Below are 22029 nucleotides of genomic sequence, written 5' to 3'. Positions count from 1 at the left end.
AATTCATCCCTAAATATTATACCATGTACTTCCAGAGTTGTTGTTTATTTCACAGAACTTCAAACTCAAAAGGTAAGCACTTACAAGCTAGAAGCTGTATTTCTATGAGGTTTCAAGGCATCTGAAATTCAAAACTGCAATGTTCAGCCAAAGGGTCTGCATCCCTGTTCTTGTCAGAGGCTGTTTCTGGTATGGGCACTGTGGAATAAGTGCTCGCCTTTTTATCCCTTGAAAGGCCCTGAAGGCACCAAACCATTAAGTAGCTCCTCCCACATTTTTCCCGCTCTTTTCTGAGCTTGCCTGGTGAAGATTTTGAAAGTATAGAGAGATGGTTTTCTGTAGTGGGGATATTGCAACAATTGCTCACCTAACATGGAAGCACTTACTAACTAAAGAAAAATAGAAAGAACTCCTGTTAGGTGAACACCTGATGCTCAAATGCAATCCATCCCTAAATATTATACCATGTACTTCCAGAGCTGTTGTTTATTTCACAGAACTTCAAACTCAAAAGGTAAGCACTTACAAACTTGAAGCTGTATTTCTATGAGGTTTCAAGACATCTGAAATTCAAAACTGCAATGTTCAGCCAAAGGGTCTGCATCCCTGTTCTTGTCTGAGGCTGTTCCTGGTATGGGCACTGTGGAAGAAGTTCTAGCCTTTTTATCCCTTGAAAGTCCCTGAAGGCACCAAACCATTAAGAAGCTCCTCCCACATTTTTCCCGCTCTTTTCTGAGCTTGCTTGGTGAAGATTTTGAAAGTATAGAGAGATGGTTTTCTGTAGTGGAGATATTGCAACAATTGCTCACCTAACATGGAAGCACTTACTAACTAAAGAAAAATAGAAAGAACTCCTGTTAGGTGAGCACCTGATGTTCAAATGCAACCCATCCCTAAATATTATACCATGTACTGCCAGAGTTGTTGTTTATTTCACAGAACTTCAAACTCAAAAGGTAAGCACTTACAACCATGAAGCTGTATTTCTATGAGGTTTCAAGATATCTGAAATTCAAAACTGCAATGTTCAGCCAGTTGGCTTGCATCACTGTTCTCATCCGAGGCCGTTCCTGCTATGGGCACTGTGGAAGAAGTGCCCACCTTTTTATCCCTTGAAAGGCCCTCAAGGCACCAAACCATTAAGTAGCTCCTCCCACATTTTTCCCGCTCTTTTCTGAGCTTGCTTGGTGAAGATTTTGAAAGTATAGAGAGATGGTTTTCTGTAGTGGGGATAGTGCAACAATTGCTCACCTAACATAGAAGCACTTACTAACTAAAGAAAAATAGAAAGAACTCCTGTTAGGTGAACACCTGATGCTCAAATGCAATCCATCCCTAAATAGTATACCATGTACTTCCAGAGTTGTTGTTTATTTCACAGAACTTCAAACTCAAAAGGTAAGCACTTATAACCATGAAGCTGTATTTCTATGAGGTTTCAAGACATCTGAAATTCAAAACTGCAATGTTCAGCCAGTTGGCCTGCATCACTGTTGTCATCTGAGGCCGTTCCTGCTATGGGCACTGTGGAGAAGTGCCCACCTTTTTATCCCTTGAAAGGCCCTAAAGGCACCAGACCATTAAGTAGCTCCTCCCACATTTTTCCCGCTCTTTTCTGAGCTTGCTTGGTGAAGATATTGAAAGTATAGAGAGATGGTTTTCTGTAGTGGGGATATTGCAACAATTGCTCACCTAACATGGAAGCACTTACTAACTAAAGAAAAATAGAAAGAACTCCTGTTAGGTGAACACCTGATGCTCAAATGCAATCCATCCCTAAATATTATACCATGTACTTCCAGAGTTGTTGTTTATTTCACAGAACTTCAAACTCAAAAGGTAAGCACTTACAAGCTTGAAGCTGTATTTCTATGAGGTTTCAAGACATCTGAAATTCAAAACTACAATGTTCAGCCAAAGGGTCTGCATCCCTGTTCTTGTCTGAGGCTGTTCCTGGTATGGGCACTGTGGAAGAAGTTCTAGCCTATTTATCCCTTGAAAGTCCCTGAAGGCACCAAACCATTAAGAAGCTCCTCCCACATTTTTCCCGCTCTTTTCTGAGCTTGCTTGGTGAAGATTTTGAAAGTATAGAGAGATGGTTTTCTGTAGTGGAGATATTGCAACAATTGCTCACCTAACATGGAAGCACTTACTAACTAAAGAAAAATAGAAAGAACTCCTGTTAGGTGAGCACCTGATGTTCAAATGCAACCCATCCCTAAATATTATACCATGTACTTCCAGAGTTGTTGTTTATTTCACAGAACTTCAAACTCAAAAGGTAAGCACTTACAACCATGAAGCTGTATTTCTATGAGGTTTCAAGATATCTGAAATTCAAAACTGCAATGTTCAGCCAGTTGGCCTGCATCACTGTTCTCATCCGAGGCCGTTCCTGCTATGGGCACTGTGGAAGAAGTGCCCACCTTTTTATCCCTTGAAAGGCCCTCAAGGCAAAAAACCATTAAGTAGCTCCTCCCACATTTTTCCCGCTCTTTTCCGAGCTTGCTTGGTGAAGATTTTGAAAGTATAGAGAGATGGTTTTCTGTAGTGGGGGTAGTGCAACAATTGCTCACCTAACATAGAAGCACTTACTAACTAAAGAAAAATAGAAAGAACTCCTGTTAGGTGAACACCTGATGCTCAAATGCAATCCATCCCTAAATAGTATACCATGTACTTCCAGAGTTGTTGTTTATTTCACAGAACTTCAAACTCAAAAGGTAAGCACTTATAACCATGAAGCTGTATTTCTATGAGGTTTCAAGACATCTGAAATTCAAAACTGCAATGTTCAGCCAGTTGGCCTGCATCACTGTTGTCATCTGAGGCCGTTCCTGCTATGGGCACTGTGGAGAAGTGCCCACCTTTTTATCCCTTGAAAGGCCCTAAAGGCACCAGACCATTAAGTAGCTCCTCCCACATTTTTCCCGCTCTTTTCTGAGCTTGCTTGGTGAAGATATTGAAAGTATAGAGAGATGGTTTTCTGTAGTGGGGATATTGCAACAATTGCTCACCTAACATGGAAGCACTTACTAACTAAAGAAAAATAGAAAGAACTCCTGTTAGGTGAACACCTGATGCTCAAATGCAATCCATCCCTAAATATTATACCATGTACTTCCAGAGTTGTTGTTTATTTCACAGAACTTCAAACTCAAAAGGTAAGCACTTACAAGCTTGAAGCTGTATTTCTATGAGGTTTCAAGACATCTGAAATTCAAAACTACAATGTTCAGCCAAAGGGTCTGCATCCCTGTTCTTGTCTGAGGCTGTTCCTGGTATGGGCACTGTGGAAGAAGTTCTAGCCTATTTATCCCTTGAAAGTCCCTGAAGGCACCAAACCATTAAGAAGCTCCTCCCACATTTTTCCCGCTCTTTTCTGAGCTTGCTTGGTGAAGATATTGAAAGTATAGAGAGATGGTTTTCTGTAGTGGGGATATTGCAACAATTGCTCACCTAACATGGAAGCACTTACTAACTAAAGAAAAATAGAAAGAACTCCTGTTAGGTGAACACCTGATGCTCAAATGCAATCCATCCCTAAATATTATACCATGTACTTCCAGAGTTGTTGTTTATTTCACAGAACTTCAAACTCAAAAGGTAAGCACTTACAAGCTTGAAGCTGTATTTCTATGAGGTTTCAAGACATCTGAAATTCAAAACTACAATGTTCAGCCAAAGGGTCTGCATCCCTGTTCTTGTCTGAGGCTGTTCCTGGTATGGGCACTGTGGAAGAAGTTCTAGCCTATTTATCCCTTGAAAGTCCCTGAAGGCACCAAACCATTAAGAAGCTCCTCCCACATTTTTCCCGCTCTTTTCTGAGCTTGCTTGGTGAAGATTTTGAAAGTATAGAGAGATGGTTTTCTGTAGTGGAGATATTGCAACAATTGCTCACCTAACATGGAAGCACTTACTAACTAAAGAAAAATAGAAAGAACTCCTGTTAGGTGAGCACCTGATGTTCAAATGCAACCCATCCCTAAATATTATACCATGTACTTCCAGAGTTGTTGTTTATTTCACAGAACTTCAAACTCAAAAGGTAAGCACTTACAACCATGAAGCTGTATTTCTATGAGGTTTCAAGATATCTGAAATTCAAAACTGCAATGTTCAGCCAGTTGGCCTGCATCACTGTTCTCATCCGAGGCCGTTCCTGCTATGGGCACTGTGGAAGAAGTGCCCACCTTTTTATCCCTTGAAAGGCCCTCAAGGCACCAAACCATTAAGTAGCTCCTCCCACATTTTTCCCGCTCTTTTCCGAGCTTGCTTGGTGAAGATTTTGAAAGTATAGAGAGATGGTTTTCTGTAGTGGGGATAGTGCAACAATTGCTCACCTAACATAGAAGCACTTACTAACTAAAGAAAAATAGAAAGAACTCCTGTTAGGTGAACACCTGATGCTCAAATGCAATCCATCCCTAAATAGTATACCATGTACTTCCAGAGTTGTTGTTTATTTCACAGAACTTCAAACTCAAAAGGTAAGCACTTATAACCATGAAGCTGTATTTCTATGAGGTTTCAAGACATCTGAAATTCAAAACTGCAATGTTCAGCCAGTTGGCCTGCATCACTGTTGTCATCTGAGGCCGTTCCTGCTATGGGCACTGTGGAGAAGTGCCCACCTTTTTATCCCTTGAAAGGCCCTCAAGGCACCAGACCATTAAGTAGCTCCTCCCACATTTTTCCCGCTCTTTTCTGAGCTTGCTTGGTGAAGATTTTGAAAGTATAGAGAGATGGTTTTCTATAGTGGGGATATTGTAACAATTGCTCACCTAACATGGAAGCACTTACTAACTAAAGAAAAATAGAAAGAACTCCTGTTAGGTGAACAACTGATGCTCAAATGCAATCCATCCCTAAATATTATACCATGTACTTCCAGAGTTGTTGTTTATTTCACAGAACTTCAAACTCAAAAGGTAAGCACTTACAAGCTTGAAGCTGTATTTCTATGAGGTTTCAAGGCATCTGAAATTCAAAACTGCAATGTTCAGCCAAAGGGTCTGCATCCCTGTTCTTGTCAGAGGCTGTTTCTGGTATGGGCACTGTGGAATAAGTGCTCGCCTTTTTATCCCTTGAAAGGCCCTGAAGGCACCAAACCATTAAGTAGCTCCTCCCACATTTTTCCCGCTCTTTTCTGAGCTTGCCTGGTGAAGATTTTGAAAGTATAGAGAGATGGTTTTCTGTAGTGGGGATATTGCAACAATTGCTCACCTAACATGGAAGCACTTACTAACTAAAGAAAAATAGAAAGAACTCCTGTTAGGTGAACACCTGATGCTCAAATGTAATCCATCCCTAAATATTATACCATGTACTTCCAGAGTTGTTGTTTATTTCACAGAACTTCAAACTCAAAAGGTAAGCACTTACAAGCTTGAAGCTGTATTTCTATGAGGTTTCAAGACATCTGAAATTCAAAACTGCAATGTTCAGCCAAAGGGTCTGCATCCCTGTTCTTGTCTGAGGCTGTTCCTGGTATGGGCACTGTGGAAGAAGTTCTAGCCTTTTTATCCCTTGAAAGTCCCTGAAGGCACCAAACCATTAAGAAGCTCCTCCCACATTTTTCCCGCTCTTTTCTGAGCTTGCTTGGTGAAGATTTTGAAAGTATAGAGAGATGGTTTTCTGTAGTGGAGATATTGCAACAATTGCTCACCTAACATGGAAGCACTTACTAACTAAAGAAAAATAGAAAGAACTCCTGTTAGGTGAGCACCTGATGTTCAAATGCAATCCATCCTAAATATTATAACATACACTTCCAAAATTGCTGTTTAGTTCACAGAACTTCAACCTCAAAAGTGAAGCACTTACACATATATAAAACGCAGGTGCCAACCTTGAAGCTGTATTTCTGTGAGGTTCCAAGACATCTGAAATTCAAAACTGCAATGTTCAGCCAGTGGGTCTGCATCCCTGTTCTTGTCTGAGGCTGGTATGGGCACTGTGGAATAAGTGCTTGCCTTTTTATCCCTTGAAAGGCCCTGAAGGCACCAAACCATTAAGTAGCTCGTCCCACGTTTTTCCCGCTCTTTTCTGAGCTTGCTTGGTGAAGATTTTGAAAGTATAGAGGGATGGTTTTCTGCAGTGGAGATATTGCAACAATTGCTCACCTAACATGGAAGCACTTACTAACTAAAGAAAAATAGAAAGAACTCCTGTTAGGTGAGCACCTGATGCTCAAATGCAATTATTCTCTAAATATTATAACATACACTTCCAGAGCTGTTGTTTAGTTAACAGAAATTCAACCTCAATAGGTAAGCACTTACAAGCTTGAAGCTGTATTTCTATGAGGTTTCAAGACATCTGAAATTCAAAACTGCAATGTTCAGCCAGTTGGCCTGCATCACTGTTCTCATCCGAGGCCGTTCCTGCTATGGGCACTGTGGAAGAAGTGCCCACCTTTTTATCCCTTGAAAGGCCCTCAAGGCACCAAACCATTAAGTAGCTCCTCCCACATTTTTCCCGCTCTTTTCTGAGCTTGCTTGGTGAAGATTTTGAAAGTATAGAGAGATGGTTTTCTGTAGTGGGGATATTGCAACAATTGCTCACCTAACATGGAAGCACTTACTAACTAAAGAAAAATAGAAAGAACTCATGTTAGGTGAGCACCTGATGTTCAAATGCAATCCATCCTAAATATTATAACATACACTTCCAAAGTTGCTGTTTAATTCACAGAACTTCAACCTCAAAAGGTAAGCACTTATAACCATGAAGCTGTATTTCTATGAGGTTTCAAGACATCTGAAATTCAAAACTGCAATGTTCAGCCAATGGGTCTGCATCCCTGTTCATGTCTGAGGCTGTTACTGTTATGGGCACTGTGGAAGAAGTGCTCGCCTTTTTATCCCTTGAAAGGCCCTGAAGGCACCAAACCATTAAGTAGCTCCTCCCACATTTTTCCCGCTCTTTTCTGAGCTTGCTTGGTGAAGATTTTGAAAGTATAGAGAGATGGTTTTCTGTAGTGGGGATATTGCAACAATTGCTCACCTAACATAGAAGCACTTACTAACTAAAGAAAAATAGAAAGAACTCCTGTTAGGTGAACACCTCATGCTCAAATGCAATCCATCCCTAAATATTATACCATGTACTTCCAGAGTTGTTGTTTATTTCACAGAACTTCAAACTCAAAAGGTAAGCACTTACAAGCTTGAAGCTGTATTTCTATGAGGTTTCAAGACATCTGAAATTCAAAACTACAATGTTCAGCCAAAGGGTCTACATCCCTGTTCTTGTCTGAGGCTGTTCCTGGTATGGGCACTGTGGAAGAAGTTCTAGCCTTTTTATCCCTTGAAAGTCCCTGAAGGCACCAAACCATTAAGAAGCTCCTCCCACATTTTTCCCGCTCTTTTCTGAGCTTGCTTGGTGAAGATTTTGAAAGTATAGAGAGATGGTTTTCTGTAGTGGAGATATTGCAACAATTGCTCACCTAACATGGAAGCACTTACTAACTAAAGAAAAATAGAAAGAACTCCTGTTAGGTGAGCACCTGATGTTCAAATGCAACCCATCCCTAAATATTATACCATGTACTTCCAGAGTTGTTGTTTATTTCACAGAACTTCAAACTCAAAAGGTAAGCACTTACAACCATGAAGCTGTATTTCTATGAGGTTTCAAGATATCTGAAATTCAAAACTGCAATGTTCAGCCAGTTGGCCTGCATCACTGTTCTCATCCGAGGCCGTTCCTGCTATGGGCACTGTGGAAGAAGTGCCCACCTTTTTATCCCATGAAAGGCCCTCAAGGCACCAAACCATTAAGTAGCTCCTCCCACATTTTTCCCGCTCTTTTCCGAGCTTGCTTGGTGAAGATTTTGAAAGTATAGAGAGATGGTTTTCTGTAGTGGGGATAGTGCAACAATTGCTCACCTAACATAGAAGCACTTACTAACTAAAGAAAAATAGAAAGAACTCCTGTTAGGTGAACACCTGATGCTCAAATGCAATCCATCCCTAAATAGTATACCATGTACTTCCAGAGTTGTTGTTTATTTCACAGAACTTCAAACTCAAAAGGTAAGCACTTATAACCATGAAGCTGTATTTCTATGAGGTTTCAAGACATCTGAAATTCCAAACTGCAATGTTCAGCCAGTTGGCCTGCATCACTGTTGTCATCTGAGGCCGTTCCTGCTATGGGCACTGTGGAGAAGTGCCCACCTTTTTATCCCTTGAAAGGCCCTCAAGGCACCAGACCATTAAGTAGCTCCTCCCACATTTTTCCCGCTCTTTTCTGAGCTTGCTCTGGTGAAGATTTTGAAAGTATAGAGAGATGGTTTTCTGTAGTGGGGATAGTGCAACAATTGCTCACCTAACATAGAAGCACTTACTAACTAAAGAAAAATAGAAAGAACTCCTGTTAGGTGAACACCTGATGCTCAAATGCAATCCATCCCTAAATATTATACCATGTACTTCCAGAGTTGTTGTTTATTTCACAGAACTTCAAACTCAAAAGGTAAGCACTTATAACCATGAAGCTGTATTTCTATGAGGTTTCAAGACATCTGAAATTCAAAACTGCAATGTTCAGCCAGTTGGCCTGCATCACTGTTGTCATCTGAGGCCGTTCCTGCTATGGGCACTGTGGAGAAGTGCCCACCTTTTTATCCCTTGAAAGGCCCTCAAGGCACCAGACCATTAAGTAGCTCCTCCCACATTTTTCCCGCTCTTTTCTGAGCTTGCTTGGTGAAGATTTTGAAAGTATAGAGAGATGGTTTTCTGTAGTGGGGATATTGCAACAATTGCTCACCTAACATGGAAGCACTTACTAACTAAAGAAAAATAGAAAGAACTCCTGTTAGGTGAACACCTGATGCTCAAATGCAATTCATCCCTAAATATTATACCATGTACTTCCAGAGTTGTTGTTTATTTCACAGAACTTCAAACTCAAAAGGTAAGCACTTACAAGCTAGAAGCTGTATTTCTATGAGGTTTCAAGGCATCTGAAATTCAAAACTGCAATGTTCAGCCAAAGGGTCTGCATCCCTGTTCTTGTCAGAGGCTGTTTCTGGTATGGGCACTGTGGAATAAGTGCTCGCCTTTTTATCCCTTGAAAGGCCCTGAAGGCACCAAACCATTAAGTAGCTCCTCCCACATTTTTCCCGCTCTTTTCTGAGCTTGCCTGGTGAAGATTTTGAAAGTATAGAGAGATGGTTTTCTGTAGTGGGGATATTGCAACAATTGCTCACCTAACATGGAAGCACTTACTAACTAAAGAAAAATAGAAAGAACTCCTGTTAGGTGAACACCTGATGCTCAAATGCAATCCATCCCTAAATATTATACCATGTACTTCCAGAGCTGTTGTTTATTTCACAGAACTTCAAACTCAAAAGGTAAGCACTTACAAACTTGAAGCTGTATTTCTATGAGGTTTCAAGACATCTGAAATTCAAAACTGCAATGTTCAGCCAAAGGGTCTGCATCCCTGTTCTTGTCTGAGGCTGTTCCTGGTATGGGCACTGTGGAAGAAGTTCTAGCCTTTTTATCCCTTGAAAGTCCCTGAAGGCACCAAACCATTAAGAAGCTCCTCCCACATTTTTCCCGCTCTTTTCTGAGCTTGCTTGGTGAAGATTTTGAAAGTATAGAGAGATGGTTTTCTGTAGTGGAGATATTGCAACAATTGCTCACCTAACATGGAAGCACTTACTAACTAAAGAAAAATAGAAAGAACTCCTGTTAGGTGAGCACCTGATGTTCAAATGCAACCCATCCCTAAATATTATACCATGTACTGCCAGAGTTGTTGTTTATTTCACAGAACTTCAAACTCAAAAGGTAAGCACTTACAACCATGAAGCTGTATTTCTATGAGGTTTCAAGATATCTGAAATTCAAAACTGCAATGTTCAGCCAGTTGGCTTGCATCACTGTTCTCATCCGAGGCCGTTCCTGCTATGGGCACTGTGGAAGAAGTGCCCACCTTTTTATCCCTTGAAAGGCCCTCAAGGCACCAAACCATTAAGTAGCTCCTCCCACATTTTTCCCGCTCTTTTCTGAGCTTGCTTGGTGAAGATTTTGAAAGTATAGAGAGATGGTTTTCTGTAGTGGGGATAGTGCAACAATTGCTCACCTAACATAGAAGCACTTACTAACTAAAGAAAAATAGAAAGAACTCCTGTTAGGTGAACACCTGATGCTCAAATGCAATCCATCCCTAAATAGTATACCATGTACTTCCAGAGTTGTTGTTTATTTCACAGAACTTCAAACTCAAAAGGTAAGCACTTATAACCATGAAGCTGTATTTCTATGAGGTTTCAAGACATCTGAAATTCAAAACTGCAATGTTCAGCCAGTTGGCCTGCATCACTGTTGTCATCTGAGGCCGTTCCTGCTATGGGCACTGTGGAGAAGTGCCCACCTTTTTATCCCTTGAAAGGCCCTAAAGGCACCAGACCATTAAGTAGCTCCTCCCACATTTTTCCCGCTCTTTTCTGAGCTTGCTTGGTGAAGATATTGAAAGTATAGAGAGATGGTTTTCTGTAGTGGGGATATTGCAACAATTGCTCACCTAACATGGAAGCACTTACTAACTAAAGAAAAATAGAAAGAACTCCTGTTAGGTGAACACCTGATGCTCAAATGCAATCCATCCCTAAATATTATACCATGTACTTCCAGAGTTGTTGTTTATTTCACAGAACTTCAAACTCAAAAGGTAAGCACTTACAAGCTTGAAGCTGTATTTCTATGAGGTTTCAAGACATCTGAAATTCAAAACTACAATGTTCAGCCAAAGGGTCTGCATCCCTGTTCTTGTCTGAGGCTGTTCCTGGTATGGGCACTGTGGAAGAAGTTCTAGCCTATTTATCCCTTGAAAGTCCCTGAAGGCACCAAACCATTAAGAAGCTCCTCCCACATTTTTCCCGCTCTTTTCTGAGCTTGCTTGGTGAAGATTTTGAAAGTATAGAGAGATGGTTTTCTGTAGTGGAGATATTGCAACAATTGCTCACCTAACATGGAAGCACTTACTAACTAAAGAAAAATAGAAAGAACTCCTGTTAGGTGAGCACCTGATGTTCAAATGCAACCCATCCCTAAATATTATACCATGTACTTCCAGAGTTGTTGTTTATTTCACAGAACTTCAAACTCAAAAGGTAAGCACTTACAACCATGAAGCTGTATTTCTATGAGGTTTCAAGATATCTGAAATTCAAAACTGCAATGTTCAGCCAGTTGGCCTGCATCACTGTTCTCATCCGAGGCCGTTCCTGCTATGGGCACTGTGGAAGAAGTGCCCACCTTTTTATCCCTTGAAAGGCCCTCAAGGCAAAAAACCATTAAGTAGCTCCTCCCACATTTTTCCCGCTCTTTTCCGAGCTTGCTTGGTGAAGATTTTGAAAGTATAGAGAGATGGTTTTCTGTAGTGGGGGTAGTGCAACAATTGCTCACCTAACATAGAAGCACTTACTAACTAAAGAAAAATAGAAAGAACTCCTGTTAGGTGAACACCTGATGCTCAAATGCAATCCATCCCTAAATAGTATACCATGTACTTCCAGAGTTGTTGTTTATTTCACAGAACTTCAAACTCAAAAGGTAAGCACTTATAACCATGAAGCTGTATTTCTATGAGGTTTCAAGACATCTGAAATTCAAAACTGCAATGTTCAGCCAGTTGGCCTGCATCACTGTTGTCATCTGAGGCCGTTCCTGCTATGGGCACTGTGGAGAAGTGCCCACCTTTTTATCCCTTGAAAGGCCCTAAAGGCACCAGACCATTAAGTAGCTCCTCCCACATTTTTCCCGCTCTTTTCTGAGCTTGCTTGGTGAAGATATTGAAAGTATAGAGAGATGGTTTTCTGTAGTGGGGATATTGCAACAATTGCTCACCTAACATGGAAGCACTTACTAACTAAAGAAAAATAGAAAGAACTCCTGTTAGGTGAACACCTGATGCTCAAATGCAATCCATCCCTAAATATTATACCATGTACTTCCAGAGTTGTTGTTTATTTCACAGAACTTCAAACTCAAAAGGTAAGCACTTACAAGCTTGAAGCTGTATTTCTATGAGGTTTCAAGACATCTGAAATTCAAAACTACAATGTTCAGCCAAAGGGTCTGCATCCCTGTTCTTGTCTGAGGCTGTTCCTGGTATGGGCACTGTGGAAGAAGTTCTAGCCTATTTATCCCTTGAAAGTCCCTGAAGGCACCAAACCATTAAGAAGCTCCTCCCACATTTTTCCCGCTCTTTTCTGAGCTTGCTTGGTGAAGATTTTGAAAGTATAGAGAGATGGTTTTCTGTAGTGGAGATATTGCAACAATTGCTCACCTAACATGGAAGCACTTACTAACTAAAGAAAAATAGAAAGAACTCCTGTTAGGTGAGCACCTGATGTTCAAATGCAACCCATCCCTAAATATTATACCATGTACTTCCAGAGTTGTTGTTTATTTCACAGAACTTCAAACTCAAAAGGTAAGCACTTACAACCATGAAGCTGTATTTCTATGAGGTTTCAAGATATCTGAAATTCAAAACTGCAATGTTCAGCCAGTTGGCCTGCATCACTGTTCTCATCCGAGGCCGTTCCTGCTATGGGCACTGTGGAAGAAGTGCCCACCTTTTTATCCCTTGAAAGGCCCTCAAGGCACCAAACCATTAAGTAGCTCCTCCCACATTTTTCCCGCTCTTTTCCGAGCTTGCTTGGTGAAGATTTTGAAAGTATAGAGAGATGGTTTTCTGTAGTGGGGATAGTGCAACAATTGCTCACCTAACATAGAAGCACTTACTAACTAAAGAAAAATAGAAAGAACTCCTGTTAGGTGAACACCTGATGCTCAAATGCAATCCATCCCTAAATAGTATACCATGTACTTCCAGAGTTGTTGTTTATTTCACAGAACTTCAAACTCAAAAGGTAAGCACTTATAACCATGAAGCTGTATTTCTATGAGGTTTCAAGACATCTGAAATTCAAAACTGCAATGTTCAGCCAGTTGGCCTGCATCACTGTTGTCATCTGAGGCCGTTCCTGCTATGGGTACTGTGGAGAAGTGCCCACCTTTTTATCCCTTGAAAGGCCCTCAAGGCACCAGACCATTAAGTAGCTCCTCCCACATTTTTCCCGCTCTTTTCTGAGCTTGCTTGGTGAAGATTTTGAAAGTATAGAGAGATGGTTTTCTGTAGTGGGGATATTGCAACAATTGCTCACCTAACATGGAAGCACTTACTAACTAAAGAAAAATAGAAAGAACTCCTGTTAGGTGAACAACTGATGCTCAAATGCAATCCATCCCTAAATATTATACCATGTACTTCCAGAGTTGTTGTTTATTTCACAGAACTTCAAACTCAAAAGGTAAGCACTTACAAGCTTGAAGCTGTATTTCTATGAGGTTTCAAGGCATCTGAAATTCAAAACTGCAATGTTCAGCCAAAGGGTCTGCATCCCTGTTCTTGTCAGAGGCTGTTTCTGGTATGGGCACTGTGGAATAAGTGCTCGCCTTTTTATCCCTTGAAAGGCCCTGAAGGCACCAAACCATTAAGTAGCTCCTCCCACATTTTTCCCGCTCTTTTCTGAGCTTGCCTGGTGAAGATTTTGAAAGTATAGAGAGATGGTTTTCTGTAGTGGGGATATTGCAACAATTGCTAACCTAACATGGAAGCACTTACTAACTAAAGAAAAATAGAAAGAACTCCTGTTAGGTGAACACCTGATGCTCAAATGTAATCCATCCCTAAATATTATACCATGTACTTCCAGAGTTGTTGTTTATTTCACAGAACTTCAAACTCAAAAGGTAAGCACTTACAAGCTTGAAGCTGTATTTCTATGAGGTTTCAAGACATCTGAAATTCAAAACTGCAATGTTCAGCCAAAGGGTCTGCATCCCTGTTCTTGTCTGAGGCTGTTCCTGGTATGGGCACTGTGGAAGAAGTTCTAGCCTTTTTATCCCTTGAAAGTCCCTGAAGGCACCAAACCATTAAGAAGCTCCTCCCACATTTTTCCCGCTCTTTTCTGAGCTTGCTTGGTGAAGATTTTGAAAGTATAGAGAGATGGTTTTCTGTAGTGGAGATATTGCAACAATTGCTCACCTAACATGGAAGCACTTACTAACTAAAGAAAAATAGAAAGAACTCCTGTTAGGTGAGCACCTGATGTTCAAATGCAATCCATCCTAAATATTATAACATACACTTCCAAAATTGCTGTTTAGTTCACAGAACTTCAACCTCAAAAGGGAAGCACTTACACATATATAAAACGCAGGTGCCAACCTTGAAGCTGTATTTCTGTGAGGTTCCAAGACATCTGAAATTCAAAACTGCAATGTTCAGCCAGTGGGTCTGCATCCCTGTTCTTGTCTGAGGCTGGTATGGGCACTGTGGAATAAGTGCTTGCCTTTTTATCCCTTGAAAGGCCCTGAAGGCACCAAACCATTAAGTAGCTCGTCCCACATTTTTCCCGCTCTTTTCTGAGCTTGCTTGGTGAAGATTTTGAAAGTATAGAGGGATGGTTTTCTGCAGTGGAGATATTGCAACAATTGCTCACCTAACATGGAAGCACTTACTAACTAAAGAAAAATAGAAAGAACTCCTGTTAGGTGAGCACCTGATGCTCAAATGCAATTATTCTCTAAATATTATAACATACACTTCCAGAGCTGTTGTTTAGTTAACAGAAATTCAACCTCAATAGGTAAGCACTTACAAGCTTGAAGCTGTATTTCTATGAGGTTTCAAGACATCTGAAATTCAAAACTGCAATGTTCAGCCAGTTGGCCTGCATCACTGTTCTCATCCGAGGCCGTTCCTGCTATGGGCACTGTGGAAGAAGTGCCCACCTTTTTATCCCTTGAAAGGCCCTCAAGGCACCAAACCATTAAGTAGCTCCTCCCACATTTTTCCCGCTCTTTTCTGAGCTTGCTTGGTGAAGATTTTGAAAGTATAGAGAGATGGTTTTCTGTAGTGGGGATATTGCAACAATTGCTCACCTAACATGGAAGCACTTACTAACTAAAGAAAAATAGAAAGAACTCATGTTAGGTGAGCACCTGATGTTCAAATGCAATCCATCCTAAATATTATAACATACACTTCCAAAGTTGCTGTTTAATTCACAGAACTTCAACCTCAAAAGGTAAGCACTTATAACCATGAAGCTGTATTTCTATGAGGTTTCAAGACATCTGAAATTCAAAACTGCAATGTTCAGCCAATGGGTCTGCATCCCTGTTCATGTCTGAGGCTGTTACTGTTATGGGCACTGTGGAAGAAGTGCTCGCCTTTTTATCCCTTGAAAGGCCCTGAAGGCACCAAACCATTAAGTAGCTCCTCCCACATTTTTCCCGCTCTTTTCTGAGCTTGCTTGGTGAAGATTTTGAAAGTATAGAGAGATGGTTTTCTGTAGTGGGGATATTGCAACAATTGCTCACCTAACATAGAAGCACTTACTAACTAAAGAAAAATAGAAAGAACTCCTGTTAGGTGAACACCTCATGCTCAAATGCAATCCATCCCTAAATATTATACCATGTACTTCCAGAGTTGTTGTTTATTTCACAGAACTTCAAACTCAAAAGGTAAGCACTTACAAGCTTGAAGCTGTATTTCTATGAGGTTTCAAGACATCTGAAATTCAAAACTACAATGTTCAGCCAAAGGGTCTACATCCCTGTTCTTGTCTGAGGCTGTTCCTGGTATGGGCACTGTGGAAGAAGTTCTAGCCTTTTTATCCCTTGAAAGTCCCTGAAGGCACCAAACCATTAAGAAGCTCCTCCCACATTTTTCCCGCTCTTTTCTGAGCTTGCTTGGTGAAGATTTTGAAAGTATAGAGAGATGGTTTTCTGTAGTGGAGATATTGCAACAATTGCTCACCTAACATGGAAGCACTTACTAACTAAAGAAAAATAGAAAGAACTCCTGTTAGGTGAGCACCTGATGTTCAAATGCAACCCATCCCTAAATATTATACCATGTACTTCCAGAGTTGTTGTTTATTTCACAGAACTTCAAACTCAAAAGGTAAGCACTTACAACCATGAAGCTGTATTTCTATGAGGTTTCAAGATATCTGAAATTCAAAACTGCAATGTTCAGCCAGTTGGCCTGCATCACTGTTCTCATCCGAGGCCGTTCCTGCTATGGGCACTGTGGAAGAAGTGCCCACCTTTTTATCCCTTGAAAGGCCCTCAAGGCACCAAACCATTAAGTAGCTCCTCCCACATTTTTACCGCTCTTTTCCGAGCTTGCTTGGTGAAGATTTTGAAAGTATAGAGAGATGGTTTTCTGTAGTGGGGATAGTGCAACAATTGCTCACCTAACATAGAAGCACTTACTAACTAAAGAAAAATAGAAAGAACTCCTGTTAGGTGAACACCTGATGCTCAAATGCAATCCATCCCTAAATAGTATACCATGTACTTCCAGAGTTGTTGTTTATTTCACAGAACTTCAAACTCAAAAGGTAAGCACTTATAACCATGAAGCTGTATTTCTATGAGGTTTCAAGACATCTGAAATTCAAAACTGCAATGTTCAGCCAGTTGGCCTGCATCACTGTTGTCATCTGAGGCCGTTCCTGCTATGGGCACTGTGGAGAAGTGCCCACCTTTTTATCCCTTGAAAGGCCCTCAAGGCACCAGACCATTAAGTAGCTCCTCCCACATTTTTCCCGCTCTTTTCTGAGCTTGCTTGGTGAAGATTTTGAAAGTATAGAGAGATGGTTTTCTGTAGTGGGGATATTGCAACAATTGCTCACCTAACATGGAAGCACTTACTAACTAAAGAAAAATAGAAAGAACTCCTGTTAGGTGAACACCTGATGCTCAAATGCAATCCATCCCTAAATATTATACCATGTACTTCCAGAGTTGTTGTTTATTTCACAGAACTTCAAACTCAAAAGGTAAGCACTTACAAGCTTGAAGCTGTATTTCTATGAGGTTTCAAGGCATCTGAAATTCAAAACTGCAATGTTCAGCCAAAGGGTCTGCATCCCTGTTCTTGTCAGAGGCTGTTTCTGGTATGGGCACTGTGGAATAAGTGCTCGCCTTTTTATCCCTTGAAAGGCCCTGAAGGCACCAAACCATTAAGTAGCTCCTCCCACATTTTTCCCGCTCTTTTCCGAGCTTGCCTGGTGAAGATTTTGAAAGTATAGAGAGATGGTTTTCTGTAGTGGGGATATTGCAACAATTGCTCACCTAACATGGAAGCACTTACTAACTAAAGAAAAATAGAAAGAACTCCTGTTAGGTGAACACCTGATGCTCAAATGCAATCCATCCCTAAATATTATACCATGTACTTCCAGAGTTGTTGTTTATTTCACAGAACTTCAAACTCAAAAGGTAAGCACTTACAAACTTGAAGCTGTATTTCTATGAGGTTTCAAGACATCTGAAATTCAAAACTGCAATGTTCAGCAAAAGGGTCTGCATCCCTGTTCTTGTCTGAGGCTGTTCCTGGTATGGGCACTGTGGAAGAAGTTCTAGCCTTTTTATCCCTTGAAAGTCCCTGAAGGCACCAAACCATTAAGAAGCTCCTCCCACATTTTTCCCGCTCTTTTCTGAGCTTGCTTGGTGAAGATTTTGAAAGTATAGAGAGATGGTTTTCTGTAGTGGAGATATTGCAACAATTGCTCACCTAACATGGAAGCACTTACTAACTAAAGAAAAATAGAAAGAACTCCTGTTAGGTGAGCACCTGATGTTCAAATGCAATCCATCCTAAATATTATAACATACACTTCCAAAATTGCTGTTTAGTTCACAGAACTTCAACCTCAAAAGGGAAGCACTTACACATATATAAAACGCAGGTGCCAACCTTGAAGCTGTATTTCTGTGAGGTTCCAAGACATCTGAAATTCAAAACTGCAATGTTCAGCCAGTGGGTCTGCATCCCTGTTCTTGTCTGAGGCTGGTATGGGCACTGTGGAATAAGTGCTTGCCTTTTTATCCCTTGAAAGGCCCTGAAGGCACCAAACCATTAAGTAGCTCGTCCCACATTTTTCCCGCTCTTTTCTGAGCTTGCTTGGTGAAGATTTTGAAAGTATAGAGGGATGGTTTTCTGCAGTGGAGATATTGCAACAATTGCTCACCTAACATGGAAGCACTTACTAACTAAAGAAAAATAGAAAGAACTCCTGTTAGGTGAGCACCTGATGCTCAAATGCAATTATTCTCTAAATATTATAACATACACTTCCAGAGCTGTTGTTTAGTTAACAGAAATTCAACCTCAATAGGTAAGCACTTACAAACTTGAAGCTGTATTTCTATGAGGTTTCAAGACATCTGAAATTCAAAACTGCAATGTTCAGCCAGTTGGCCTGCATCACTGTTCTCATCCGAGGCCGTTCCTGCTATGGGCACTGTGGAAGAAGTGCCCACCTTTTTATCCCTTGAAAGGCCCTCAAGGCACCAAACCATTAAGTAGCTCCTCCCACATTTTTCCCGCTCTTTTCTGAGCTTGCTTGGTGAAGATTTTGAAAGTATAGAGAGATGGTTTTCTGTAGTGGGGATATTGCAACAATTGCTCACCTAACATGGAAGCACTTACTAACTAAAGAAAAATAGAAAGAACTCATGTTAGGTGAGCACCTGATGTTCAAATGCAATCCATCCTAAATATTATAACATACACTTCCAAAGTTGCTGTTTAATTCACAAAACTTCAACCTCAAAAGGTAAGCACTTATAACCATGAAGCTGTATTTCTATGAGGTTTCAAGACATCTGAAATTCAAAACTGCAATGTTCAGCCAATGGGTCTGCATCCCTGTTCATGTCTGAGGCTGTTACTGTTATGGGCACTGTGGAAGAAGTGCTCGCCTTTTTATCCCTTGAAAGGCCCTGAAGGCACCAAACCATTAAGTAGCTCCTCCCACATTTTTCCCGCTCTTTTCTGAGCTTGCTTGGTGAAGATTTTGAAAGTATAGAGAGATGGTTTTCTGTAGTGGGGATATTGCAACAATTGCTCACCTAACATAGAAGCACTTACTAACTAAAGAAAAATAGAAAGAACTCCTGTTAGGTGAACACCTCATGCTCAAATGCAATCCATCCCTAAATATTATACCATGTACCTCCAGAGTTGTTGTTTATTTCACAGAACTTCAAACTCAAAAGGTAAGCACTTACAAGCTTGAAGCTGTATTTCTATGAGGTTTCAAGACATCTGAAATTCAAAACTACAATGTTCAGCCAAAGGGTCTACATCCCTGTTCTTGTCTGAGGCTGTTCCTGGTATGGGCACTGTGGAAGAAGTTCTAGCCTTTTTATCCCTTGAAAGTCCCTGAAGGCACCAAACCATTAAGAAGCTCCTCCCACATTTTTCCCGCTCTTTTCTGAGCTTGCTTGGTGAAGATTTTGAAAGTATAGAGAGATGGTTTTCTGTAGTGGAGATATTGCAACAATTGCTCACCTAACATGGAAGCACTTACTAACTAAAGAAAAATAGAAAGAACTCCTGTTAGGTGAGCACCTGATGTTCAAATGCAACCCATCCCTAAATATTATACCATGTACTTCCAGAGTTGTTGTTTATTTCACAGAACTTCAAACTCAAAAGGTAAGCACTTACAACCATGAAGCTGTATTTCTATGAGGTTTCAAGATATCTGAAATTCAAAACTGCAATGTTCAGCCAGTTGGCCTGCATCACTGTTCTCATCCGAGGCCGTTCCTGCTATGGGCACTGTGGCGCTTGTTCTTCTTCTTGCTGATAGATTTTTATCCATCAGCGGTGATTTTTTGGATACCGAGGCTTGAGCCTCATTACTCCATCTTCTCGGGTTGAGTGTGTAGTCGTGGGTTTGTATTCTTCTTGGTCTGTGTGGTCTTGTCACAGTAGGGCTGGTTTCACTGGGTCTTCGCAGTGATGGGCCGCGGGTAGTGGTCGAAGGGGTTTGCAGTGGTGGCAGTGAGTCTTCTGATCAGAGGGTTCGGGTTCTGATCCAGTTCTTGGCAGAAGTTCTTACTCAGCTTTGCTAGATGTTCATCCAACATCTCGATGTCCAGGTCTCTGTGAAGGTCTGCTATCCTTGTGAAGATTGGAGCTCCAGATGATATCCGCAGGGCCTTGTTCTGGACTATCTGAAGACTCTTCCGGTGTCGCTCATGGCAGGTCATCCATGCTGGTGAGGCATAAGTCAGGGTTGGTCTGATGATCGCCTTGTAGACGTTGATCTTTGTCCGGAGGGGCATGGACTTGCTCTTCAGGAGTGGGTACAGCGCTGCCATCTTTCCTGTTGCCTTCTGCTGAGTATTCTCGATGTGGCTTTCCCAGTTGAGTTTGCTGTCCAGGGTCACACCGAGGTAGCGGCTGCTGCTCTCCCATTTGATGGTCTCCCCGTTGAGGCTGATGTGTGGGTGCTCCTTGATCTTCTTTCTGGTGAACAGCGTTGCAGTTGTCTTGCTGGTGTTGAGTTCTATCCGCCAGTCGCTGTACCACTTTGCGATGGTATCCAATGAAGCTTGCAGGTTCTTCGCCACTTCCTTTTCGCTGAAAGACTGGGAGATTACTGCAACATCGTCTGCATACAGTGCCAGGTTCGTCTTGTGGAGATCTGTCGGGATGTCGTTGGTGAAGAGGTTGAACAGGAAGGGTCCGAGGTTCGATCCCTGTGGCACGCCTGCTCGGATGGGATGTGAAGAGGACATCTCAGACCGCATGGCGACATGGAAGGTGCGGCCTCCCAGGTAGCTTGCAATCGTCTTCACCAGGTAGTTCGGAAATCCCAGGCCAATCATCTTGTGCAGCAGTCCCTTGTGCCAGACTCGGTCGAATGCTTTGGCTACATCCAGGAAGACGATTCCTGTGGACTTCTTGATGTTGAATCCGTGGCTGATGGTGTCCACCACTCTCAGTAGCTGATGAGTCGTTGCATGCTCCTTTCGAAATCCAAACTGTTCCTTTGCTAGTAGATTTCTTTCGGAGGTGGGGGCACTGTGAAAGAAGTGCCCACCTTTTTATCCCTTGAAAGGCCCTCAAGGCACCAAACCATTAAGTAGCTCCTCCCACATTTTTCCCGCTCTTTTCCGAGCTTGCTTGGTGAAGATTTTGAAAGTATAGAGAGATGGTTTTCTGCAGTGGGGATAGTGCAACAATTGCTCACCTAACATAGAAGCACTTACTAACTAAAGAAAAATAGAAAGAACTCCTGTTAGGTGAACACCTGATGCTCAAATGCAATCCATCCCTAAATAGTATACCATGTACTTCCAGAGTTGTTGTTTATTTCACAGAACTTCAAACTCAAAAGGTAAGCACTTACAAACTTGAAGCTGTATTTCTATGAGGTTTCAAGACATCTGAAATTCAAAACTGCAATGTTCAGCAAAAGGGTCTGCATCCCTGTTCTTGTCTGAGGCTGTTCCTGGTATGGGCACTGTGGAAGAAGTTCTAGCCTTTTTATCCCTTGAAAGTCCCTGAAGGCACCAAACCATTAAGAAGCTCCTCCCACATTTTTCCCGCTCTTTTCTGAGCTTGCTTGGTGAAGATTTTGAAAGTATAGAGAGATGGTTTTCTGTAGTGGAGATATTGCAACAATTGCTCACCTAACATGGAAGCACTTACTAACTAAAGAAAAATAGAAAGAACTCCTGTTAGGTGAGCACCTGATGTTCAAATGCAATCCATCCTAAATATTATAACATACACTTCCAAAATTGCTGTTTAGTTCACAGAACTTCAACCTCAAAAGGGAAGCACTTACACATATATAAAACGCAGGTGCCAACCTTGAAGCTGTATTTCTGTGAGGTTCCAAGACATCTGAAATTCAAAACTGCAATGTTCAGCCAGTGGGTCTGCATCCCTGTTCTTGTCTGAGGCTGGTATGGGCACTGTGGAATAAGTGCTTGCCTTTTTATCCCTTGAAAGGCCCTGAAGGCAGCAAACCATTAAGTAGCTCGTCCCACATTTTTCCCGCTCTTTTCTGAGCTTGCTTGGTGAAGATTTTGAAAGTATAGAGGGATGGTTTTCTGCAGTGGAGATATTGCAACAATTGCTCACCTAACATGGAAGCACTTACTAACTAAAGAA

Source organism: Ambystoma mexicanum, chromosome 7q, assembly GCF_040938575.1.
Source record: "Ambystoma mexicanum isolate Mex_15411 chromosome 7q, UKY_AmexF1_1, whole genome shotgun sequence".
Classification (NCBI taxonomy): domain Eukaryota; kingdom Metazoa; phylum Chordata; class Amphibia; order Caudata; family Ambystomatidae; genus Ambystoma; species Ambystoma mexicanum.
This window is presented reverse-complemented; position numbering follows the sequence as displayed.